This window comes from Hevea brasiliensis, chromosome 5 (assembly GCF_030052815.1).
Source record: "Hevea brasiliensis isolate MT/VB/25A 57/8 chromosome 5, ASM3005281v1, whole genome shotgun sequence".
Taxonomy (NCBI): Eukaryota; Viridiplantae; Streptophyta; class Magnoliopsida; order Malpighiales; family Euphorbiaceae; genus Hevea; species Hevea brasiliensis.
In genome coordinates this window covers 92,714,011-92,723,615 of record NC_079497.1, presented here as the reverse complement: position 1 = coordinate 92,723,615, position 9,605 = coordinate 92,714,011, and positions in this window count along the sequence as shown.

Here is a 9,605-nt window from a genome sequence, read left to right as displayed (position 1 = left end):
CGTCAATTTTGGTTCGGCCAGTTTTTGGACCCGAACTTATGCAAGCTGTTTGACTTGCTTATTGTCATTTCTGGGCTTTGATGTCTTCATAAGACTTATAGATATGGGTTTTAACTATTCATGGTCAAAATTTCAGGTCAATTAGACCTGTTTTGAGTGAGTTATGGCCTAAACACTAACTGCTGCCCAAATGGTAAATTTTCAGGCCTTATTTGCACTTAATCCAGATGTGGTCATTTTTCAAGCTACCTTGCAAGCAGAATTTTGGCAAGCTTCCTTCATGAAAGTTGGCACATTTTGTGCCTAGTTTCACCTCCAATTGGTCTCATACCAATTGGAGCCACAAAGTTAAAATTCTAGGCCCAAAACACAAACTGCCTTATTGCATTTCCTTCATACACATCAAGGATCACTTTTAACACTTACCAAACTTAACATTCAAGCCAATTCTGGTTTGTACCCTAACCTAAACATATTTCACAACATTTTATTGATCATTTTGGCAGCTTACAATCACATTCAACATACACCATTAAGTGAAGAATTTGTCAAATTCAATTACAACAATTTAACTACCTATTCATGCTCATTTACATGTCCAACTTTACACCATCACACATATATCCAAACTGCCATCACAACTAACACAATTCAACATTAATATTCCATCATCCAAACATGAAATAACATCCTTATGGTTCACCAAACCAGGCTGCCGATTCATGCATTACATTCCCTAAATTTCCAAGCACTCAAATTTCAATACACATTTACATATACTAAGTATACATCACCCAAATAATTTTCCTACACACATAAACATTTAATCAATCCTTTAATCTACCATTTAGAAGCAAGAATAAGCTGTCCTCAAAGTGTTTCCATGGCTGCCAAAAGTACACATCCCCTTTAAACATCAAACCTCAAAAATTTCTCCATAAATCAAGTACCCATAACATCCTTACAAACTTTAATAAAACAATAATCAAAAACTCAAACTTACCACTTTGGAAATTCTTCAAAACTCCACAAAAACTTTCATTTCTTGCTGCCTATCTACTGCCCATGGTGTGAGGATCATTTTTCATGAAGACACTTGCAAGAAATCAAGGCTTGATCATGGAGAACTTGAGCTCCATGCATGGTGCAGCCATGGAGTTTCTTTGGGAGAAATCTTCACTTCGGCAATGGAAGGGAATGAAGGTTGAAGATGAGTTCACAGATTTGTTAGTTGATTTACACCTGCCCATTTAATGGTTGTTTAACCCCATAGTGCTCCACTCACCATAAATAATGATATTATATGTTTAAATGTGTTAATTACTCAATTTGAATCCCATTTTTGCTATTTACATAAGGTACCACTAATTAAATTTTTCATGACATTTTCCAAATATAATATCATGTATTTTCAATGGACATTTAGGTCAAAAGACAACTTGGGATGTCAAATGCCCACAATGCCCCTGTTCGGGTTGCATTCCCGATTTTTCGGTAACACCGGGTTTTGTCCATTTTTCGATTTCTCACTTTTCTTTGTACTAATTAATTAATTTTTCTTTGATATTTCTAATGGTATTTATACTTCAATAGGTTTTTATTTAAGTCCTAAAAATATTTTCCAGGGTTTCCTGCGGTCCAGGGCTAGTCAACGGTCCACGCCGTGACTTCCTGATGCGGTCACCCATCGCTAGGGTTCTCGGCTTGCTTAACTTGGTTACATTTCTTTGCTATTATTTTTCCTTTGTTTTTCTTGTATTTTCTTTTCTTGTATTTCATTATTTTATGTCTTCTCACTCATATCGAAGTGTAGTTCTAGGTATCTTAGCTGTCCGGACAACACTGGTCGCCGGAACAGTAGAACGCACTACCGAACTTAGGGGTGTTACAAATTCAGGCAGGAAGTTCTGAGAATGCTATCACTCAGAATTTTGAGATGTCAGCAAAGGTCAAGGATAGAGGATGAAGTGAACATAGCCAGATTTGGCCGAGATACCTCTATCCCCAATCCAAGAATAGTCTTTTCTGCTCCTAACACACCAACACCACTAGTACCACCAATAATGATCATCCGAACTTCGCCTCAACTCCCAATCACTAATACCCATGCAGTGCCTTGGAACTATAATCTCCAAGTATTTACTCAGAGTTCATCTAGCAGCACTTGAATTCCTACCCTCAACCATACCTACACTCAACCCATCACCTCTCCTAAGCCATGCTTTGTCACACCCTACCCCTCTGTAAGGCATAACATGATCCCATAGTATATCTAATGAATTACCAACTCCGTCTACTGATAACCCATTAAATACACTACAAGGGATTTTAAAAACTTTTCTTACTTCTTTTACAGTGGTGAGCACTATTTACAGGTATTAAAAACCTTTTTGAATTGTAGTGATAGAACTAACATATTTGAATTATTTGGAATTTCTGTAAAAATTTTGGTAGAGTGCCATCTGTATTTTGGATAAAAAAATTCTTCAGAAAACCTGTAAAAAAGCACGTCAATATTTTTCCAAATCTCAACTTCAACATATTTGTCAACACAACATATTTATCAACTCAAATCCACAGTGATTTTTCAAAGACTGAGATAAAAGAAATATAATATAATTTTTTTTACAAGTCAAAATAACTCATAATTTACTTTACAACTTCAATGTACAATTTTAATTTACAACTGCTCAAAACCAAAAACAATATGTACATACAGTGGTCATACATTACAGTACAAAATGCAAAATGTTGGTATACTCATTATACCCGGTAATCTCTCGCTGGAGGTACTAGCAGCCTAGTCTGCTTCCCTGTCTGTCTACTCTGCAATAAAGAATAAAAAGCTATCGCTGAGACAATGTCTCAGTGGTGCACAACATTAACCAAATACAATTTAAATCACAATTCATAAATCATATAAATAGTGGATACTCAAAACCATAGTTAATTTCAAGACAATAATTGTTAATAAGAATTTAAACTCCATTTCTCAATATCACAAAAATTTTAATAAGTCAAATCATGGTTGAATTCAAAAGACAGTATATGTCAATAAGAGTTTAAATTCATTTCACAATCTCACAGTATATATCAATAAATCACACACAGCTTAAATCATGTTCCAAGGTTCAATTCGTCCCAAAAGCCGATGGCTAATGAGGTATTCAATTCGTCCCAAAAGTCGATGACTAATGAGGAATAACATAGCTAGCTAGCAAAAATATGAGTACTCATCCAATTCGTCCTCAACAGGCACACACCTCAACACTTCAGCCAGAGAGGGAATTCAATTCGTCCCACTAGACAAGCTAGCGAGGAATACAATCAATATACATGATAACTGTGGTTTCAAACCATTTCCAATACTTTTCAATCAATCAGTATCCATCAATATCATTCAAATAATTTCTCACAGTTTTCAAATCATTTACAATTCTTTTCAAGCAACAAATATCCATTCAAACACATTTCCACAATTTAAAACAATAATGTACAAATAGTCATAATTCATTTCAATTGAAAAATTCAAATGAAATAGTTGTTGTGCACAAACCTCTGATGACTGTCTCCTGGTCTGGACTCAGTGTTTCCTTCCCTTTCCCTGAGTCTTTACTAACTGAGAAACACAATTTGAAGTGTTTCAGTACTAAATTAAATTGTCTCTATCGATAATGCTTGATAAGTAATTCACTGAAAGCTATTATTTGCTTAATCACCTAATATACTGACCCTCGATGCGTTCTAGGTAAATTAGGTTTTAGTGTCACTAATATGTCACATTCGATAGTGTTTTAGGGTTGGTACACGTTACCAATTTCATTTCCTTGTTTAGTGCATTTTATTGCAACTTGCTGGATTCCGGTATACTAGTTTGACCCAGCCGGAAGACCTAGTTCCCTCAGTTTTTGGGTTTTGGTCAAAACTACAAACTTGTAGATCTATGTCTTATGGAATGCAGGGCAAAATTTTAGGTCATTCTGAGTTATGTAGACCAAGTTATGGTCATTTTACTATTGCTGGTCAAATGGCATCAAATTAGGTCATTTTAGGTCAATTTTGGTCAACTTTGGTTCGGCTAGTTTTTGGACCAAAACTTGTGCAAGCTGTTTGACTTGCTTATGGTCATTTCTAGGCTTTGGTGTCTTCATAATACTTGTAGGTATGGGTCTTAAATATTCATGGTTAAAATTTCAGGTCAATTGGACCTGTTTTGAGTGAGTTATGGCCTAAACACTAACTGCTGCCCAATTGGTCAATTTTCATGCCTCATTTGCACTTAATCCGAATTGGTCATTTTTCATGCTACCTTGCAAGCAGAATTTTGGTATGCTTTCTCAACGAAAGTTGGCACATTTTGTGCCTAGTCTCACCTCCAATTGGTCTCATACCAATTGGAGTTACACATTTAGTTTTATAGGTTAAAATGCACACTGCCCTTAATTACATTGCTTAAACATCTATTCATTACACATTTATCTTGCTACAAATCCACCTCTCAACCCCATTCTGTTTTGGTATATTACCAAAACCATTTACCACTTCACATAAAAGTCATTTTGGGCAGAATACAAACATCCTCAATACACCAAATAAAACTCTAATTCACAAAGTCCAAATACAACCACATATACACATAAACATTTCTAATTCTTACATACACTTTACACAACCCATTTACATACATATTCATCAATCCTTAATATCACAATTCACCCAATATCTTCATGAATTAAAACACTCCTTAAAGAGTCCCAAGGCTACCGAAATGTTCCACAATGCTAAAGTGTCCCACAATTCATCAACTTCCATTTCAAGTGCACAATCACCATATACATATGGAATTAACTTACTAGGACATTAAATCACCCTACTCAACATAAATCCACATCAAATATATGTAAGAATACTTCATCAAATATAGAACTCCATGGCTGTCCAAAATTGGACATATCAAGAACTCCTCAAAACTTAAAAATTCCTTCACAAAGCAAACACCCATAACATGTATACAAAGTTTAACAAAGCAATATTCAAAATCTCAAACTTACCTATTGTTCAGACTTGTTTAATCTTCAATAAAACTTCTTAATATTGGTATCTACTTCTTCCTTGTGATGTGGAGGTAATCTTTAATGAAGAAACCTAGATGATTGGAGGTAAATTGAAGGAGTTAATGGAGCTTCATGCAAACGGCAATGGAGGATTCCCATTCTTCATTTCGGCATGGATGGAGGACTTGAAGAAGATGATGTTTGAGTGGAAGTAATCTGCCCACTTATGATTATATTTAATCCATATTATAATTCTTAGTGGTCCACTTACTCAATTTAATCATATAATAAGCTTAAAGTGCTAATTACAAAATTTTCACTCCACTTTTTGCTAATTGCATTAGGTACCACTAAACTAATTTTACATTTTATTTTCTAAGTGTAATATTATTTATTTTTAATGGACATTTAGGTCAAAAGGCAATTCGGGATGTCAAATGACCATAATGCCCCTGTTCGGGTTACATTCCCAATTTTTCGGTAACACCGGGTTTTGTCCGTTTTTCAATTTCTCACTTTTCTTTGTACTAAATAATTAATTTTTCTTTGATATTTCTAATGACATCTCTACTTCAATTGATGTCTCTTTAAGTCCAAAAAATATTTTCCATGGTTCCCCGCAGTCTAGGGCTAGTCAACGGTCCATGCCGTGACTTCCCGGTGCGGTCACCCATCGCTAGGGTTCTCGGCTCGCTTAACTTGGTTACATTTCTTTGCTATTATTTTTCCTTTGTTTTTCTTGTATTTTCTTTTCTTGTATTTCACTATTTTATGTCTCCTCACTCATAACGAAGTGTAGTTCTAGGCATCCTAACTGTCCGGACAACACTGGTCACCGAAACAGCAGAACGCACTACCAAACTTTGGGGTGTTACATGCTTTGCCCCACACGAGCATTTCAAGATGGCATATACAGGACCCTCCAACAATACTACTCCCCAAATAGAGCCAAAACCTATCACAACTAGTAACTCACTCCCACAAGATCAGGAAGTGGAATTTATAACCAGGAGTGGGAGATGTTACGAAAATGATGAAACAGAAAAGAAGAAGGGGAAAGTAAAAATGGGAGAGTCACCAAAAAATGTGGAGGAAGGGGTTGTAAGGGTTGAGAAAGGGGAATCTAGTGAAAAGAAAGAAGAAGAGGAACTGCTGCTGCAGATCATGAAACAAAGTGAATATGACGTCATCAAGCAATTAAGAAAGACACCCACTCAAATTTCCTTGCTATCATTGATATTGAGCTCGAAAGTGCATCGCCATGCCTTACAAAAAGTTATGGACTAGGCCTTTGTGACGCCCGATATCACACCGGGGCAATTTGAGAAGATAGTTGGGCAAATTCAGGAATCTAATTTTATCACTTTCTCGGAAGATGAAGTAGACCCGGATGGCTTTAAGCATACCAAAGCTCTGCATGTGACAGTTAAGTGTAAGGGGTGCATAGTCGCTAAAGTGCTGATTAATAATGGATATACCCTCAATGTCTTGCCTAATGCCACCTTGGCGAGACGACCTATTGATCTATCAGCCGTTCGCCCAAGTTCAATGGTAGTAAGAGCCTTTGACGGTACAAAGAGAGAGGTACTAAGGGACATCAATTTGCCACTTCAGATCAAGAGACACACTTTTAACGTCATATTCCAAGTAATGGATATTGAGCCAGCATACACCATATTGTTGGGAAGACCCTGGATCCATTCGACAAATGCAGTACCTTCAACTCTGCATCAGAGGATCAAGTACATCATGAGCGGCAAAATCATCACAGTAAAAGGGGAGGAAGCCATGCTAGTCACTAAACCTCAATCGGTTCCTTATGTAGAAACAATTGAAAGATCCTTAGAAAGTTTTTTCCAAGTGCTGGAGTTGCAAGGAACTACCCCAAGTTATGAAGGAGTTGCGGCAATGGTTGCAAAGGTAATGTTGAAAAGTGGCTATGAAGAGGGCAAGGGATTGGGCGTTGCATTACAAGGGATTGTCAAACCTGTACCAGCTATTCAGAAGATCGGTCATTTTGGCTTGGGATATGAAGAAGATGCTCTAGTAGATGAAAGATTCTAGATGAGGAATATGTTCAGGGATCAAAGGTTTGACAGAACATTTGAGAAGGTGAAAGTTGTCCTGAAAATCATAGATGTTTTTACCAAACCAATCATTGAAAATCCAGAAGAAAGTGAAGAGTCTCCATTAGAGCCATCCATCAATGTCATACAGCTAGACTCCATGTCCGAGGTGCTAATTTCACCAATCGTTGAAGGGCAAGAGCATGATAATTGGGAAGTAGAAGATATCCCTATGCTTAATCTCGAGTAAAGTATATTTTGTTATCAACACTTGATCATTCTGTCCTTGGTGACAAGTGTAATACTGTAAATGGAATTTTTTTTATGATTGAAGTATTAATAAATTAATAGCTCATTTTGTGTCCAATTCTCTTTTCCTTTCGCCTTTAAAATCCATTTTTTCATTTTATTTTCTAAGTGTAATATTATTTATTTTTAATGGAAATTTAGGTCAAAAGGCAATTCGGGATGTCAAATGACCATAATGCCCCTGTTCGGGTTACATTCCCAATTTTTCGGTAACACCGGGTTTTGTCCGTTTTTCGATTTCTCACTTTTCTTTGTACTAATTAATTAATTTTTCTTTGATATTTCTAATGATATCTCTACTTCAATTGATGTCTCTTTAAGTCTAAAAAATATTTTCCAGGGTTCCCCGCAGTCCAAGGCTAGTCAACGGTCCACGCCGTGACTTTCCGGTGCGGTCACCCATCGCTAGGGTTCTCAGCTCGCTTAACTTGGTTACATTTCTTTGCTATTATTTTTCCTTTGTTTTTCTTGTATTTTCTTTTCTTATATTTCACTATTTTATGTCTCCTCAGTCATAACGAAGTGTAGTTCTAGTCATCCTAGCTGTCCGGATAACACTGGTCACCGGAATAGTAGAACGCACTGCCGAACTTAGGGGTGTTACAATTCTCCCCCCTTAAAATAAATTTTGTCTTGAAATTTTACCTGGCATTAGTCTCTGAACAGCTGTGGGTGCTGTCTCCTCATATCCTCTTCACGTTCCCAAGTAGCTTCCTGGCCTGAATGATGGTTCCACAGCACTTTAACCAGTTGTATCTGTTTCTTCCTCAACTGCTTTACCTCATAAGCCAGAATTTTTATGGGTTCTTCCTCATATGAGAGGTCTGGATTTACCTCAATCTCTTCAAATGATAATACATGAGATGGGTCAGATCTGTACCTCTTTAACATGGACACATGGAAGACACTGTGTATCCTTGCTAGCTCTGGAGGTAATGCCAACCGATATGCCAAAGGACCCACTCTTTCCAGAACCTCATATGGTCCGATGAAACGAGGACTCAGTTTCCCCTTTCTGCCAAATCTCATAATCCTCTTCCAAGGAGAAACTTTGAGGAATACCTTATCACCCACTGCATATTCAATATCTCTTCTTTTCAGATCAATATAGGACTTCTAACGGTCTGATGCAGCCTTGAGTCTATCTCTAATCAATCTGATCTTTTCCTCTGTCTGCTGAACAATTTCTAGCCCAATCATCTTCCTTTCACCTACTTCATCCCAATATAAGGGAGTTCTGCACTTCCTGCCATACAATGCTTCATATGGAGGCATCCTAATGCTTGATTGGTAGCTGTTGTTATAAGCAAACTCAATCAAAGGCAAGTGTGTATCCCAACTACCTTCAAATTCAATCACACAAGCTCGTAGCATATCCTCCAGTATCTAAATAACCCTCTCGGGTGGCCATGCATGCGTGGGTGGAATCTTGTCTTTGAAGTTCAATCTAGTTCCTAGGGCTCTCTGAAGACTACCCCAGAATCTAGAAGTGAACCTAGGATCTCTGTTAAACACAATTGATACTGGCACTCCATGCAATTTTACAATCTCATATATGTACAATCTGGCCAATCTTTCCAGGCTATAGTCCATCCGAATTGGTAAAAAGTGAGCAGACTTGGTCAATCACAAACTATAACCCATCTTGCATCATGACTACTCTGTGTCCTTGGAAGTCCTGTAACAAAATCCATAGTTATTCGCTCCCATTTCCACTGCATCGACAAAGGATGTAACAAACCAACTGGAACTTGATGTTCTGCCTTTACTTGCTGACAAGTTAGGCATTTGGAAACAAATTCAGCTATATCTCTCTTCATACCCATCCACCAGTAATACTCTTTCAGCCCTCTGTACATTTTAGTTCCACCAGGGTGCATAGCAAATGGAGACTCATGTGCTTCCGTCATAATGATCTGTCTCAGTTCCACATCACTAGGAACGCACACTCTACCCTGATGTATTAATAAACCATCATCTCTCACAGAGAATTTAGGTTTCTTGCCCTACTGGACTTCTTTCAGTAGCTTCTGATATTTTTCATCACTCTGAGCAGCCATTCTGATCTGATCAATCAACACTAGCAGTACATGCCATGCAACTACTGTCTGTCCCTCATCATCAATCTCTAAACTGGCATGCTGTGCTTTCAATTCATATACCATGGACAAAGGAG